The sequence below is a fragment of the Diceros bicornis genome, chromosome 28, assembly GCF_020826845.1.
Source record: "Diceros bicornis minor isolate mBicDic1 chromosome 28, mDicBic1.mat.cur, whole genome shotgun sequence".
NCBI classification, from domain to species: Eukaryota; Metazoa; Chordata; class Mammalia; order Perissodactyla; family Rhinocerotidae; genus Diceros; species Diceros bicornis.
Window position 1 is genome coordinate 3,247,063 of NC_080767.1, and position 17,479 is coordinate 3,264,541.

The following is a 17,479-nucleotide window of genomic DNA, read 5'->3' on the forward strand; positions in this document are numbered from 1 at the left end:
TGTACCGTCTATGATTCCAGAAATTGCCAGATGTCCCAGCTGATATGATGAGCTCAGCAGTCAGCCCCTGCCTGAGGTCCTCAGTCACTGCTCTGGCCACCAAACGGCGGTCATCCCACAACCAGTCTCAGCACAGTGCTTCCAGGGGGGTGCACAGAGGATGGATCCTCCCTTCCCAAGGCAAGGGTTCCCTGGACTTGCATGTGGGGGGAGGGCAACTCAGGCATTTTCTGAACTAAGGGCAGAATAAAACAAAGAAGAAGAAATTAGAAACTAGAAGTGTCTGGTAAACAAATGTTTTTCATTTCAGTATTTGTGTCAGATTTTGGAAGGTTGACAGAAAAATAATGTGTCTATGGTTTAAAAATTTCTTAAAAAACAGAAAAGAGACAGAAAGTTCTATATTTAAAGCTCATGTTGATGTAAATAATCCATAATCAATCCATAAATCTAAATTGGGGTGAGTTTGTTATGAGCCAACTTTTGAGGACCATATCCCAGGGCATTCCTTCTGTAAGGAAGGAAGGGCACCAAAGAAGTGGGGTGTACAGAGCAGTTATATACTGTCAAAGAGCATGTATCACATAGGATTCCAATGTCCCATTTACAATAGCCACAAGATCACCCTGTCAGATTGCCCTGCCAGAATAGCTATTGATGGACACAGCAGGGAGCAGGTCTGGTGTCTCGATGGGTGTGGCTGGTGTCGGGTCTGTTGTCTCAAGCTGGGTGATTATAGGATGAGTGCAGCAATCAAATCAGGGAGAAATTCTTATCCTTAAGGAAATGCCAATGTGGGGGAAGTTGTATCCTTATCTTAAGGGCATTTACTCTTCTCTTTGGGACGTGGCTAGGCTGACACACAATGCAGGTGACAGGCTCTTTTGGAAAAACAAACCAAGGCCGACTTAGTTTTACCCCAAATGGCTTCCTCATATGCTCCAATATATCCTATTGCTTGTCATTTATTTATCACTCACAACTTAAAGTAGAACAGATGTTTATAGTATATAGCAACGATTCTTAATGGACAAGGTCTTTCTATAAACTTTTTTATACAATAACTTCCTCTTGATCATGTTTTGGCAGCACTATGTGAAATATTCTCATTTCTCATTGTGATGACCTGTGTGTAGACATACAATTAAATGTGAATGTAACATAATCCTTTAGTAAAGGATGGAAGACCCCTCAGGGTCAGGCCCTGGCCCAGGCACTCTGCTTATAACTCTGAACCAGACAGGTGTGGTCCACCCCTCCTGGAGCTCACATTCTAGAGCCAGAGACACATACAATTCAAGAACACAATGCATAATATAAGACAGTTTAAACTGTTTTAAGTAACATGAAGAAAAGAGATGGTTTAATAATGGTGGGAATGGAAGTATTTACCATAGGGAAGGTGTTCAGGGATGGCCCATGCACAGTGAAAGCCATGTGTAGACTGGGAAAGAGCTGACCAGGCAGAAAGGCCACTCAGCGGTGTCCCAGAGGTAGGGGGAGCTGGCCATGGCCAGGAAAATGAGGAGACCCATGTGTCCAGTGTGATGATGAAGGGGAACATGGAGGGAAGTGAGGTCAGATTGATGGGCAGAGGTCTAGGCTAGGGGCCACCGGCTATGGTGAGAAGATCTGATTTTATTCTAATTGCAATGAAATCAATGAAGGGTTGGCACAGGGTAGTGAGACAATCTGCTTAACATTTTAATGGATCAGAGAGAGGAGGAGTGAGCCCCATGATCCAGTTATGAATCTGGTCCAAATCTGGACAAAGGAGAACAGATGCGCCATCTAGGGTGGCTATGAGGTGAGAAGAAGCATACCAACACAGGAGTCAAGCTGTGAGGAGGGAAGTTTCAAAACAGACATGTTTTAGGGGAAAGTCTGGTTTCCCTGGAGAAACATGTGAGACACCAAGTGAAGGCCTCCAAGGGCCGTACGGCTATAGCTCAAGGCTGAATTTTAGGAGAGACTTCTATTCTACAGCTCACCAAAGCAAAATAATTGTGGATTACTTTATTCTTGACAAAGGCAGAAAAGTATTTATGGCCCAGATTTTCCTTCCTGCCTTGCAGTTCTGTGGTGGGGCGCTGGCTTTAGAACAGGCATCAGGAGCCCTGGCTGGAGCTCTCTGAACATGTCTGGTGGCCCTGGGTTGGGTGGGAAGGTGGCTTGACGACACCCTGGCCCCAGCAGCATTTACATCACTGTGGGTGTCTCCTTGTTTTCCTTCCCTGTCAGGGTCCCAGAACTTTCCTTCCTGGAAGGCACTCTGTGACACTGGAAATGCAGCCCATGATCAGGGAGGCTTTTTGCATGATTTCTGCCCAAACATCATACCCTTGTGTCAGACTTCTGAAGAAAACTGATGATCAGCAGAGAAACTAGAAATTGAATGTCACTGAAGAAAGATGGCTCCTCCTTGGAAAATTCAATATAGACCCATCTACAGCTTTGCACACCTGTGACTGCAGAATCCTCTTTCCAAAGACACATGGTAATGTTTCCTTAGGACAGGGGTGCACCCATCACTTTATTGTATTGAGGGTCTCCCAGCAGGATCCCACTCTTCTTTTCTGCTACAGTTATGATATTCTTTCTGGAGGTGCAAGAAAATAAAAGGAACGCTTAGGAAATTATGCTCTAAGTATTTGCAAGAAAGCTATTATTGGCTAAAATTCACCTGCCAATTGATAAAGAAGTAATTTGGGGGTATGTTAAAAATGTAATCTCGGTAAGAGACATGAGATGAGAATGTTTAAATGACAAAGGGACATATAATTTTGCAAGATTCTTAAATTCTTGAGAATCTTGCATTTGTACACAAGCAGTTGACAGAGCAGACAAAAATCTTTTCTATCTGGTAATGAAGGCTAATCTCCTAAGGACTTTTTCTTCCAATAATTGGTCACCTGCACCTTCATGACTACATTTCTGCACAAGTAATCAGGCTGACCTTCTTTAGAAAGAGTCTGTGGCTTTTTCACACCTCCCAGTTGTTCTGAATCTGTGACTTCATAGAGCAGAGAGCTGTCAAATGAGGACACTACTCTTTGGATCTCAGCAGGCAGAGTCCTGCAGCACTTTAGGACACAGTGGGCTCAACATCACAGTATTTGCTATCCCCATACCGGCTTCTCTCTTCTTCCTAATTTGGCTCTGCAGGCCCCACCACCATCACCCTGCGCACACACCAGCTTTGGATTTCCTGCACACCCTGGAAGGACTGTGAGTTCTTACTGTGAAACTTCTTCCAATTTCAGTATCCTGGCACACTGCTACATTCCAGATTATGGGCCAAGAGAGGCTCACACCTCCATCTCTGCTCACTTTGCTCTGTCCTCTGGGGTGATACTGGTTGGCCTAAACTTGATGTGCAGAAGCTTGTGGCAGGCTGATTGCTGTCAGCAGTAACTCCAAAGTTACTCACAGAACCTAATAAAAATTATTCCTAGGCAAAGGCAGTAAATAACTGCAATTACTTGCTTCTCAAGGTCTAATTGGCCTAAGGAAATGAAGGAAGCTGAGTGATGCATTGTGAACTGTAAGTGGCAGTCTACAGCACAGCTTTCACTGGTGGGGTGCAGTGGGGACAGTTCTGGCTTCTGTTACTCTGGTTGGTTGGGCCGTACCATTGCTCAAATTCAGTAATGAATTGTTGGATATTTTGCTTGTAGATTTAGCCAATGCATGATTTCTTGGAGAAATTAGGCAATCCAAATCTCTTACTCTTTTCCCTTATTGGGAACAAATCCTCTGATATCTTTGGTTTTAAGTCCAAACCCAGACCATCATTTATATGTTCCTTTATTACAGAAGCCAGAAACACGAGACATTTGCAGCCTAGCTGTTGTTGAGCTGAAGATTATAGAGTAAGTGATGTTGTCCAAGAGAAAAAGAAGTAGGACATGTAGCTGAGTGGACTGCTAAATGGATTGCAGTTATAACAAAGAAAGTTCCTCTGCTTTTTTATGTTAGATGGGTGAGGAGTACTCATCACTCCTCTAACTGAATCCCTCTCCCAAGAGGTCACTGTGTGGGGCACTAGGCTTCAACAGCTTGCCATTCTGCTTTATAGATCTAATTCTTGGCTGATAATTGATCCTCACATGTCACAAGGATGTTGGGAGGTTAACGTGACAGTATGCAGGAAAGGATTTCAGATCTTTGGAGACTGGCACTGTATAAACTCCTATCCCCAGGAAGAATCTTTGGACCTCTCATTGGCAGTTAACTCATTGGTTCCATTATGGTTGGAGGTCTATGTCTTTTAGGGTCTTAGATACCTTTCACAGGCCTTGCCTGGGGACTTATACCTTGTTTTTGCCCCCAAAAGTGTTAGTTGAATGTTTGGTAAACAAAAGCTATGATCCAAAGGGCTCCATCAACTCCTGATGCTCAGTTTTTTTGTTTGTTTGTTTTATTGTGAGGAGGACCAGCCCTGAGCTAACATCCAATGCCAATCTTCCTCTTTTTTGCTAAGGAAGACTGGACCTGGACTAACCTCCGTGCCCATCTTCCTTTACCTTATATGGGACGCTGCCACAGCATGACTTGCCAAGCAGTGCGTCGGTGTGCGCCCGGGATCCAAAGCAGAGAACCCCGGGCCACTGCAGCGGAGCGTGCACACTTGATGGCTTGCACCACCAGGCCAGCCCCGAGGCTCAGTTTTATGCAATGAAGATTTGCTGGGACTGGTTATGACACAACCTTCCCTTTCACTTCTCCTTGAGTTCAATTTAAGTCCAGCTTCCTTAAACTTATTTTATCTCCTCCCAAAATGTACTAAGATGTTTACACATTTAAAAAGTACTCAATGCTGCATTTGTTCATTAGCAATTATAAAATGTACTCCCGTTGCTTTCAATATGTACTTAGATGTTTTTCTGTAGTTTCATTATCACATCACAAGAAAACCAGACAAAAATATATTGAATCAGAATCACAACAACAAAAAATATACCAAAGTTTGTTTTGATTTGCTTTCTAAATATGGCCTGATGAAATACAAATACCTTCTACTGACATGTGGGAGAGCTCAGGGGTCCAACAGTCTGAAAGAATATAAAGGAAATTTGCTGAGCTCAGTTCACATCAACATCGTTTTGATGAGAATGCAGCAACTTAGGCTGTTCATGCAGTACAACCAGCAGGGAAAACATCACATATCAAGAATGAAGAAGTAGAGAAATGAAAGAAGCATTGAAAGGAATCAGCTTAGAGGAATAATGTATAGGCTTCAATGACAAAAATGAAAAAAGGCTTACGTTAGAAAATGTCATTGACTAAATATGACTATGAATGGAGAACTAAGAAGAACTTGAAGGAGTGACATCAGCATTATGGTGGAGTGAGTTGCTCCCTTTGTCTCTCCTCTCTAATTTACAACCAATTGGACATCTATTGACCAACATAAGATTCCCTACATAGGCCAACAGGATGCATAAGAGATCCATGCATCTATACATCTGAAGCCATGGAAAGTGGAAATTATGACCAGAATCTTCAGGAACCACAACAGAACTGGAGACCCAGCCCCCATTGGTGGCACCCCCAACACCAGCTCCACCAGCAATGGGGGCTGCATACAAGTCTCCAGGTCCTCAGGCCTCCAACAGCAACAGTGACACCCACAAATCCAGCACCTCTGGTAGTGGTGCAACTAGCACCCCCAGACAACACAGGAGTAGCAGAGCAGATAGTGCATGGGGCAGCAGCATCTGAGCAACAGTGACACTCATGAATCCAGCACCTCTGGTAGTGGTGCAACTAGCACTCCCAGACAACACAGGAGTAGCAGCGCAGATAGTGCATGGGGCAGCAGCATCTGAGCCCATGGAAAGTCTGTTGAGAGCCAGCAGAGGAACATGAGTCCCAGGCAACCCCAGAAGCTGCAGAAGTGCTTGCAACCTGGTGACTCCAGTGGCAACACTTGAGACTGTAGTGACATCATGAGCAGCAAGGCACCAGCAACCTCAGAGGCACAAGGTGGCACAAGGAGGGCATTGACGCCCTCAGAGGCAGCAGAGGGTGGAAAGTGAAGACTCTCAAATACAACCAAAAGCAGCTTAGAAGCAAAGTAATCAAAGCCATACCCAAATAAGAAAAAGTAGTTACTGGGGCCAGCCCTACGGTGTAGTGGTTAAGTTTAGTGCATTCCATTTTGGTGGCCCAGTTTCATGGGTTCAGATCCTGGGTGCAGACCTACAGCACTCATCAGCCAAGCTGTGGTGGCAACCCACATATAAAGTGGAGGAGGGTTGGCACAGATGTTAGCTCACAGCTAATCTTCCTCAAGCAAAGAAAGAGGAGGACTGGCAACAGACATTAGCTCGGGGTGAATCTTCCTCAGGAAAAAAAAAAAGAAAAAGTAGTTACTACAACCAATGTGCCAGCAGAGGATCAATTTGTCAAATAGCATGAAGAACTACAGTAACACAGCAGAACAGAAAGAGAATAACAACTCTCCAGAAACAAAATTTGAAATCACAGAAGAGTACAATCTAACTAAGACTTTAAAAGAGCTGTCATAAGGAAACTCAATGAGTTACAAGAAAACTCAAAAAGACAGTTCAGTGGGCTCAGGAATAAAATTAATGAACAGAAGGAATACTTCACCAAAGAGATTGAAACTCTAAAAAACAAACCAAACAGAAATTCTGGATATGAAGGATGCAATGAATGAGATGAAAAATAATGTAGAAAGCATGAAAAGTAGGGCAGACCATATGGAGGAAAGAATAAGTGAGCTCAAAGGTAGAAACCTAAAAAAGATTCAAGTGGCGGCAGAGAGAGAACTAAGTTTTTTTAAAAAATGAAAAAATTTTTCAAGAAATATCTGACTAAATTGGGAAAAGTAAAATAAGGATTATAGGTATTCCAGAAGAAGACAGGGAGAAAGGAGCAGAGAGCTTATTCAAAGGAACAATAGCAGGGAACTTCCCAAACCTGTGGAAGGAACTGGACATACAATTACACGAAGCTAATAGAACTCTTGATTACATCAATGCAAAAAAACCTTCTTCAAGGCATATAATATTAAAACTGTCAAAAGTCAATGACAAAGAGAAAATGTTAAGGGCAGCAAGACAGAAGAAAATAACCTACAAAGGAACCCCCATCAGGCTTTCAGTAGATTTCTCAGCAGAAACCCTACAGGCTAGGAGAGAATAGAATGATGTATTCAAAATACTGAAAGACAAAAACTATCATCCAAGAATACTCTATCCAGTGAAATTATCCTTCAGATATGATGAAGAAATAAAAGCTTTTCTAGAAAAACAAAAGCTGAGAGAGTCCATCACCACTAGGCCTACCTTACAAGAAATGTTGAAAGGAGCCCTCCCACCTGAAACAAAAAGGCAAAGGTTTACATAGCTTTGTGCAAGGAGATAAGTAGAGAGATAGAATCAGAAAATTGCAGCTCTATATCAGAATAGGTTAATAAAAACCTAATTATAACACAAAAGATAAAGGGAAAGAAAGCATCAAAAATAACTATAACCACTTCAATTTGAACATATACTCACAACAAAAAAAATAATTTGCAACAACAATAACATAAGGGGAAGAGGAAAAGGATGGAACCTGCATAGGCTAATGGAGATAAGATGCTATCAGAAAAAGGACTGTCTCATCTATGAGATCTTTTATACAAAACTCATGGTAATCACAAAACAAAAATTCAGAGCAGAGTCACAAATCATAAATGAAGAAAAAACTGTGAAAAACATCACAGAAACCACCAAACTGAAATGAAAGACAAGGAAAAAGTAACAATGGAAATATAGAGCATTTAGAAAATAAAAGATAAATGCAATATTAAGCCCTCATATATCAATAATCACTCAAAATGTAAATGAATTGAATTCACCAATCAAAAACACCGAGTGAATGGGTGGATTAAAAAGAAGACAATAATATATTGCCACCAGGTAACACACCTCAGCTCTAAAGACAAAGAGGCTCAGGGTGAAGGGATGGAAGAAGATACTCCAAAAGAAAGCAGGTGTAGCTATACTTACATCAGACAAAACAGACTTAAGACAAAAAAGATAAGAGACAAAGATGGACATTATATAATGATAAAAGAGACATTGCACCAAGAAGACATAACACTTATTAGTATATATGCGCCTAACTCAGGAGCATCAAAATATACAAAGCAACTATTAACAGACCTAAAGGGAGAAACTGACAGCAACACAATAATGGTCGGAGACCTTAACACCCCACTTACATCAATGGATAGATCATCCAGACAGAAAGCTAACAAGGAAACAGTGGCCTTAAATGAAACATTAGATCAGATGAACTTAGTAGATATAATTATAGAACATTCCATCCAAAAACAGCAGAATACACATTCTTCTCAAGTGCACATGGAACATTCTCAAAGATAGACCATATATATAGGGAAACAAAGCAAGCCTCAATAAATTTAAGATTTAAATTATATCAAGCAAGGAGAAAGTCAAGATGGTGGCGTAGGCAGACTCTGAACTCACCTCCTCCCGTGGACACAGCCAATTTACAACTACTCGCGGAAAAATTACCCCTGAGACAGAACTGAAAACCGAATAAGAGGAACTCCTGCAACAACGGACAATCCTAATTGAGGTGGAAGAGGCAGAAATTCCCTTCTGGAGAGGAAAAACGCCGCCTTCACAAGCGCAGCGCCTCACGGCCACCCGGGAGCAGCCCACAGGTACACAGCCCTCCCTGGAGGCATGGGGCCCTGAGCAGGGGAGCGCCCCCACTGGGGGCATTGTGTGGACCCAGCACAATCGAGACAAGTGGCATAATATCTGAATTTGCCTGCCACTAAAACATTGGGGAGTACCCCCAGAAAAGCTGGTTCACAAAGAAACTAAAACTGGCTCTTAAAGGGCCCAGGTGCAAACTCACCCAGTTCAGAAAGCAACCTAAAATCACCAAAAAGAAAGGTGCACAGTGCTTTGGTGAAAAGAGACTCACCTGATAGGCCCTGAGTGCATCTCGGTGAGGGGTCAGACCACTCCAGGGACTGGGACATTTGCGGCGGCCATTGTTGTGGCCTGGTGTGGGCATGCTGACACAGGCGCCATTGGAGTTCTCCCTGAGGCCTGCTAGCCTAGAGTCTGCCCCACCTGCTAGAGCAGCGATTTAATCCAGCTCAGCCAGGGCAGGCAGCCCACCCTAGAGACTGGCCCCACCCAACAACAAGCCCTCAGGCAAGTTGTGGGCCTGCATATATTGGTGACTGGATTCTCTGCTGCCTGGCAACTGAGCCGACTTCAGCGGGGCAGGGGGCAGGGCATGCACAAGGAGCAGGTGGAGAGTGTGGGGCCATGGTGGAGTGTGTGGAGTTCCCGCCGTGGAGAGACTGGGTCCGCTTCAGGAGGTCGGGGCACGCACACAGGGGAGGACTGTGTTGACTCTGTGTGTGGACCTGTGGGTGGCAGGGCTTGTCAGCTGCAGAAGACTTGTGCTTATCAAGGACCCACATGGGGGTTTGCTCCACCTTCCAAAGCCTGAAACAATTGGGTTCTCCTGTGCCTGAGGCCAGCCCCACCCAGCTGCAATCCTCAGAGAGCTGACAAGAGACCTAAAGGCTGGAGGCTTATACCAATTGTAAGGCCCTGAGCCTAACTACCTGACACACTGGGGGCCTACTCACTTACAAGAAATACTGCAACACAAATGTGGTATTAGAACTTGCAGCGAACTGTACTGGGGCTCCCCAGACCTGATAAAGAGACTGAAAACTCCACAACAACTACAAGCAGCTGAGCATTATAACAGCTGGCCAGGAGCATAACTCGGCCTCCCTGGGCACCTACAGGGAGAGCAAACAAGCCACAACAGAAGGACACACATAGCCCACATAGGGGTCACCCCTGGAACATTGAGAACTGAGGGAAGCACACTGCAGGCCTCCTAAGCCATCACTTACATAAGGTCACCTATCCAAGAGCAGGAGACATAGCTGACCTACCTAATACGTAGACACAAGCACAGGGAAAGAGGAAAAATGAGGAGGCAAAGGAACACATTCAAAGTAAGGGAACAGGACAAAACCCTAGAAAACGAACAAAGTGAAACATAAATGAGCAACCTACCTGACAGAGAGTTCAAACAAAGATGCTAAGAATGCTCAGTGATCTGGGGAGAAGAATAGGTGAACTCAGTGAGAATGTCAACAAAGAAAAAGAAGATATAAAAAAGAACCAAACAGAAATGAAGAATACAACACTGGAAATGAAAAATTCACTAGAGGGACTCAAAAGCAGAGTAGAGGATACAGAAGAACGGATCTGCGAGCTGGATGAAAGACTAGAAGAAGTTACCCAAGTTGCACAGGTAAAAGAAAAAAGAATTAAAAACAGTGAGGACAGTCTAAGGGACCTCTGGGACAACATCAAGCGCACTAACATCCATGTTATAGGTGTCCCGGGAGGAGAATAGCGAGACAAAGGGGCAGGGAATCTATTTCAAGAAATAATAGATGAAAACTTCCCTAACCTAAGGAAGGAAACAGACATACAGGTACAGGAAGCACAGAGAGTACCAAACGAGATAAACCCAAAGAGGCCCACACCAAGACACATCATAATCAAAATGTCCAGAATTAAAGATAAAGAGAGAATCCTAAAAGCCACAAGAGAAAGTCAAGTTACATACAAAGGAAACACCAGAAGGCTATCAGCTGACTTCTCAGTAGAAACCTTACAGGCTAGAAGAGAGTGGCACGATATATTTAAAGTGCTAAAAGGAAAAAATGTACAGCCAAGAATACTCTACCAAGCAAGGTTATCATTCAAAATGGAAGGAGAGATCAAAAATTTCCCAGACAAGCAAAAATTAAAGGAGTTCATCAACAAGAAACCAGTGCTACAAGAAATGTTAAAGGGACTGATTTGAGGGAAAAAGAGAAGACCACAAATAGGAAAAATTATCTATGTCCATGATAAGAACGTAATGGATACAAATGCACAAAAAAGAAGTTAGATATGATATCAAAAACATAAAAGGAGGGAGGAGGGGAGTTAAAGAGTAGAGCTTTCAGACAGAGGTCAAACTAAAGAGACGATCAATTCTGTATAGAAGAAGAAAGGAACAGAGAAGAACTACTAAAACACTGAGAAAAAAAAAAGTTAAAAAATGGCAGTAAGTGCATACTTATCAATAGCTACTTTAAATGTCAATGGAATAAATGCTCCAATTAAAAGGCATAGGGTGGCTGACTGGATAAAAATCAAGACCCATATATATGCTGCATACAAGAGACACACTTCAGACATAAAGACACTCACAAACTGAAAGTGAAAGGATGGAAAAAGATACTCCATGCAAATGGCAATGAAAAGAAAGCTGGGGTGGCAGTACTCATATCAGACAAAATAGACTTTAAAACAAAAACTGTAAAAAGAGACAAAGAAGGGCATTACATAATGATCAAGGGAACAATCCAACAAGAGGATATAACACTTGTAAACAGCTACGCACCAAATGTAGGTGCACCTAAATATATAAAGCAATTATTAACAGACATAAAAACAGAAATAGACAGTAACACAATAATTAGGGGACTTTAACACTCCACTTACACCAACGGATAGATCATCCAAACAGAAGATCAATAAGGAAACATTGGCCTTAAATGATACACTAGAACAGATGGACCTAGTAGATATATACAGAGCATTCCAACCAAAAACCGAAGAATACACGTTCTTTTCAAATGCACATGGAACATTCTCCAGGATTGATCACATATTAGGCCACAAAACAAGTCTCCATAAATTTAAGAAGATTGAAATAATACCAAGTATCTTTTCTGACCACAATGGTATGAAACTACAAATCAATTGTAGGAAGAAAATCAGAAAAGCCACAAATATGTGGAGATTAAACAAAATGCTACTGAACAATGACTGGGTCAACGAAGAAATCAAAGGAGAAATCAAAAAATCCCTGAGACCAATGAGAATGAAAATACGACATGTCAGAATTTACGGGATACAGCAAAAGCGGTTCTAAGAGGGAAGTTTATAGCGATACAGGCCTATCACAACAAACAAGAAAAACCTCAAATAAACAATCTAACAATGCACCTAAAGGAACTGGAAAAAGAAGAACAAACGATGCCCAAAATCAGTAGAAGAAGGGAAATCATAAAAATCAGAGCAGAAATAAATGAAATAGAGACCAAAAAATCAATAGAAAAAATTAATAAAACCAAGAGCTGGTTCTTTGAAAAGATCAACAATATTGACAAACCTTTACCTAGACTCACCAAGAAACAAAGAGAGAAAGCACAAATAAGCAAAATCAGAAATGAAAGAGGAGAAATTACAATTGACACCTCAGAAATACAAAAGATTATGAGAGAATACTATGAAAAGCTATATGCCAACAAATTCGACAATCTGGAAGAAAGGGATAAATTCTTAGAATCATACAACCTTCCAAAACTGGATCAAGAAGAAGTAAAGAATTTGAATAGACCAATCACCAGTAAGGAGATCGAAACAGTAATCACAAACCTCCCCAAAAATAAAAGTCCAGGACCAGACGGCTTCCCTGGGGAATTCTACCAAACATTCAAAGACTTAATACCTATCCTTCTCAAACTCTTCCAAAAAATTGAGGAGGGGGGGAAGCTCCCTAACTCATTCTACAAAGCCGACATTAACCTGATACCAAAACCAGACAAGGACAGCACAAAAAAAGAAAACTACAGGCCAATATCACTGATAAACATCGATGTAAAAATCCTCAACAAAATACTAGCAAATCGCATGCAACAATACGTTAAAATGATTATACACCATGATCAAGTGGGATTTATTCCAGGTATGCAGGGATGGTTTAACATTCGCAAATCAATCAACGTGATACACCACATTAATAAAATGAAGAATAAAAATCACATGATCATCACAATAGATGCAGAGAAAGCATTTGACAAGATACAGCATCCATTTATGATAAAAACTCTGCATAAAATGGGTATAGAAGGAAAGTACCTCAACATAATAAAGACCATATATGACAAACCCACAGCTAATATCGTCCTCAATGGTGACAAACTGAAAGTTATCCCTCTAAGAACAGGAACCAGACAAGGATGCCCACTGTCACCACTCCTATTTAACATAGTACTGGAAGTCCTAGCCAGAGCAATCAGGCGAGAGAAAGAAATAAAAGGGATTCAAATTGGAAAGGAAGAAGTGAAACTGTCACTATTTGCATATGACATGATTTTATATATAGAAAACCCTAAAGAATCCACCAGAAAACTTTGAGAAGTAATAATCGAATATGGTAAAGTTGCAGGATACAAAATCAACATACAAAAATCAGTTGCATTTCTGTACACTAACAACGAAGTAGCAGAAAGAGAACTTAAGAATACCATCCCATTTACAATTGCAACAAAAAGAATAAAATACCTAGGAATAAACTTAACCAAAGTGGTGAAAGATCTGTACACCGAAAACTATAAAACATTGCTGAAAGATATTGAAGACAACGCAAAGAAATGGAAAGATATTCCATGCTCTTGGATTGGAAGAATTAACATAGTTAAGATGTCCATACTTCCTAAAGAAATTTATAGATTCAATGAAATCCCTATCAAAGTTCCAACAACATTTTTCACAGAAATAGAGCAAAGAATCCTAAAGTTTATATGGAACAACAAAAGACCCCGAATAGCTAAAGGAATCCTGAGAAAAAAGAACAAAGCTGGAGGTATCACACTCCCTGATTACAAAGTATACTACAAAGCTATAGTAACCAAAACAGCATGGTACTGGCACAAAAACAGACACACAGATCAATGGAATAGAATCGAAAGCCCAGAAATAAACCCACACATCTATGGACAGCTAATCTTTGACAAAGGAGCCAAGAACATACAATGGGGAAGAGAAAGTCTCTTCCACAAATGGTGTTGGGAAAACTGGATAGCCACATGCAAAAAAATGAAAGTAGACCCTTACCTTACACCATACACAAAAATTAACTCCAAATGGATTAAAGACTTGAATGTAAGACCTGAAACTATGAAACTTCTAGAAGAAAACATAGGCAGTATGCTCTTCGATATCAGTCTTAGCAACATCTTTTCAAGCACCATGTCTGACCGGGCAAGAGAAACAATAGAAAAAAATCAACAAATGGGACTACATCAAACTAAAAAGCTTCTGCACACCAAAGGAAACCATCAAGAAAACAGAAAGACAACCTAACAATTGGGAGAAGATATTTGCAAACCATACATCTGATAAGGGCTTAATCTCCAAAATATATAAAGAACTCATGCATCTCAACAACAAAAAAACTACCAACCCAATTAAAAAATGGGCAAAAGACCTGAACAGACATTTCTCCAAAGAAGATATACAGATGGCCAACAGGCACATGAAAAGATGTTCAAAATCATTAACTATCAGGGAAATGCAAATCAAAACTACAATGAGATATCACCTCACGCCCGTCAGAATGGCTATAATTAACAAGACAGGAAACAACATGTGTTGGAGAAGATATGGAGAGAATGGAACTCTCATACACTGCTGGTGGGAGTGTAAACTGGTGCAGCCACTATGCGAAACAGTACGGAGATTCCTCAAAAATCAAGGATAGAACTACCATATGATCCAGCTATTCCACTGCTGGGTATTTATCCAAAGAACTTGAAAACTCCATTGCATAAAGATACATGCACTCCTGTGTTCATTGCAGCATTATTCACAATAGCCAAGACTTGGAAGCAACCTAAGTGCCCATCAAGGGACGAATGGATAAAGAAGCTGTGGTATATATACACAATGGAATACTACTCAGCCATAAGAAATGATGAAATCCAGCCATTTGTGACAACATGGATGGACATTGAGGGTATTATGCAAAGTGAAATAAGTCAGAGGGAGAAGGTCAAATACCATATGATTTCCTTCATTAAGTAGTAGATAATAACAACAATAAACAAACACATAGAGACAGAGATTAGATTGGTGGTTACCAGTGGGGAAGGGGGGAGGGGGGAGGGTGAAATGGATAATTCGGCACATGTGAGTGGTGATGGGTTGTAATTAGTATTTTGATGGTGAACATGATGTAATCTATCCAGAAATAGAAGTATAATGATGTACACCTGAAATTTATACAATGTTCTAAACCAATGTTACTGCAATAAAAAATTAAAAATATAAAAAAAATAAATAAAATTTCTGCCATAAAAAAATAAAAAATAAAAAATATAAATAAATCATATCAAGCATCGTTTCCAACCACAATGGTGTGAAACTAGAAATCAACTACAAGAAAAAAGATGGAAAAGTTACACATATCTGGAGACTAAACAACATTCTACTGAACTATTGGATTAATAAAGAAATCAAAAAAGTTATCAAAAACTACCTGGAGAAAAATGAAAATGAAAACAAAACATACCCAAACTTATGGGATACAGTAAAAGTGGTACTAAGAGGAAAGTTTATAGCAATACAGGCTTATCTCAACAAACAAGAGAAATCTCAAATAAACAATATTACACTATACCTAAAAGAACTAGAAAAAGAAAAACAAACAAAGCCCAAAGTCAGTAGAAGGAAGGAAATAATAAAAATCAGAGCAGAAATAAATGAAATAGATGCAAAAAAAAAAAAGCAAAAGAAAGGATCAATGAAGCTAAGAGCTGATCTTTGAGAAGATAAAGAAAATTGACAAACCCTTAGCTAGACACACTAAGAAAAGAAGAGAGAAGACTCAAATAATGAAAGAGGGGAAATTACAATGGACACCACAGAAATACATAGGATTATAAGAAAATGCTACAAAAAGCTATACACCAACAAAAACAGATAACCTAGAAGAAATTGATAAATTCTTAGACTCATATACAACCTCCATAAACTGACTCAAGAAGAAATAGAAAATCTGAATAGACAAATCACAAGTAAAGAGATTGAAACAGTAATCAAAAACCTCCCAAAAAACAGAAGTCCATGATCAAATGGCTTCCCCAGTGAATTCTGCCAAACATTCAAAGGAAATTTAATACTTATCCTTCTCAAACTCTTCCAAAAAATTGCAGAGGACAGTACACATCCTAATTCATTTTATGAGGCCAACATTACCCTGATACCAAAAAGGACAACACAAAAAAGGAACATTGCAGCCCAATACCACTGATGAGCATAGATGCAAAAATCCTCAACAAAATATTAGCAAATCAAATACAGCAATACAGTAAAAGGATCATACACTATGATGTGATTTATTCCAGGGATGTAGAGATGGTTCAACATCCACAAATCAATCAATGTGAAACACCACATTAATAAAATGAAGAATAAAAATCACATGATCATCTCAATAGATGCAGAGAAGGCATTTGACAAAATTCAACATCTGTTTATGATAAAAACTCTGAAATAAATGGATATAGAAGGAAAGTACCTCAACATATTAAAGGCCATATATGACAAACCCCCAGCCAAAATCATGCTCAATGGTGAAAAATTGAAAGCTATCCCTCAAAGAAAGGAAACAAAACAAGGATGCCCACTCTCACCACTCTTATTCAACATGGATTTGGAAGTTCTAGCCAGAGCAATTAGGCAAGAAAAAGAAATAAAAGGATCCAAATTGGAAAGGAAGTTGTAAAACTGTCACTATTTGTGGAGGACATGATTATGCATGTAGAAAACACTAAAGAATCCAACAAAAAAAACTATTAAACTAATCAATGAATACAGTAAAGTTGCAGGGTACAAAATCAATATACAAAACTCAATTGCATTTCTATACACTAATAACAAACTAGCAGAAAGAGAAATCAAGAATACAATCCCATTTACAATCATAACAAAAGGAATAAAATAGCTAGGGATAAATTTAACCAAGGAGATGAAAGACCATACACTGAAAATTATAAAACATTGTTGAAAGAAATTGAAGAAGACATAAAGAAATGGAAAGACATTCCATGCTCATGAATTGAAAGAACAAACATAGCTAAAATATCCATATTACCTAAAGCAATCTACAGATTCAATGAAATTCCAATCAGAATCGCAATGACATTCTTCACAGAAATAGAACAAAGAATCCTAAAATTGATATGAAACAAAAAAAGACCCCAAATATCCAAGGCAACCCTGAGAAAAAAGAACAGAGTTGGAGGTATCGCACTCCCTGAATTCAAAATATACTACAAAGCTATAGTAATCAAAACAGCATGGTACTGGAAAAAAGACAGACACACAGATCAATGGAACAGAATTGACAGCCAAGAAATAAAACCACACATCTATGGACAGCTAATCTTTGACAAAGGAGCCAAGAACATACAATGGAGAAAGGAAAGTCTCTTCAGCAAATGGTGCTGAGAAAACTGGACAGCCAACTGCAAAAGAATGAAGGTAGACCATTACCTCACACCATACACAAAAATTTAAAAAATCAAAATGGATCAAAGACTTGA

The 17,479-nt window shown here is 40.0% G+C and overlaps 1 long non-coding RNA gene across 1 annotated transcript in view; it reads right to left on the reverse strand.

Annotated features, from left to right (window-relative positions):
* Nucleotides 1–416: 416 nt before the first annotated feature.
* LOC131393057 (uncharacterized) overlaps nucleotides 417–17,479 on the reverse strand; it is a 45,944-nt gene continuing 28,881 nt past the window's right edge. The window contains exon 3 of the long non-coding RNA XR_009215843.1: nucleotides 417–2,599. This is a non-coding gene — a long non-coding RNA (uncharacterized LOC131393057). The remainder of the gene's footprint in view (nucleotides 2,600–17,479) is intronic.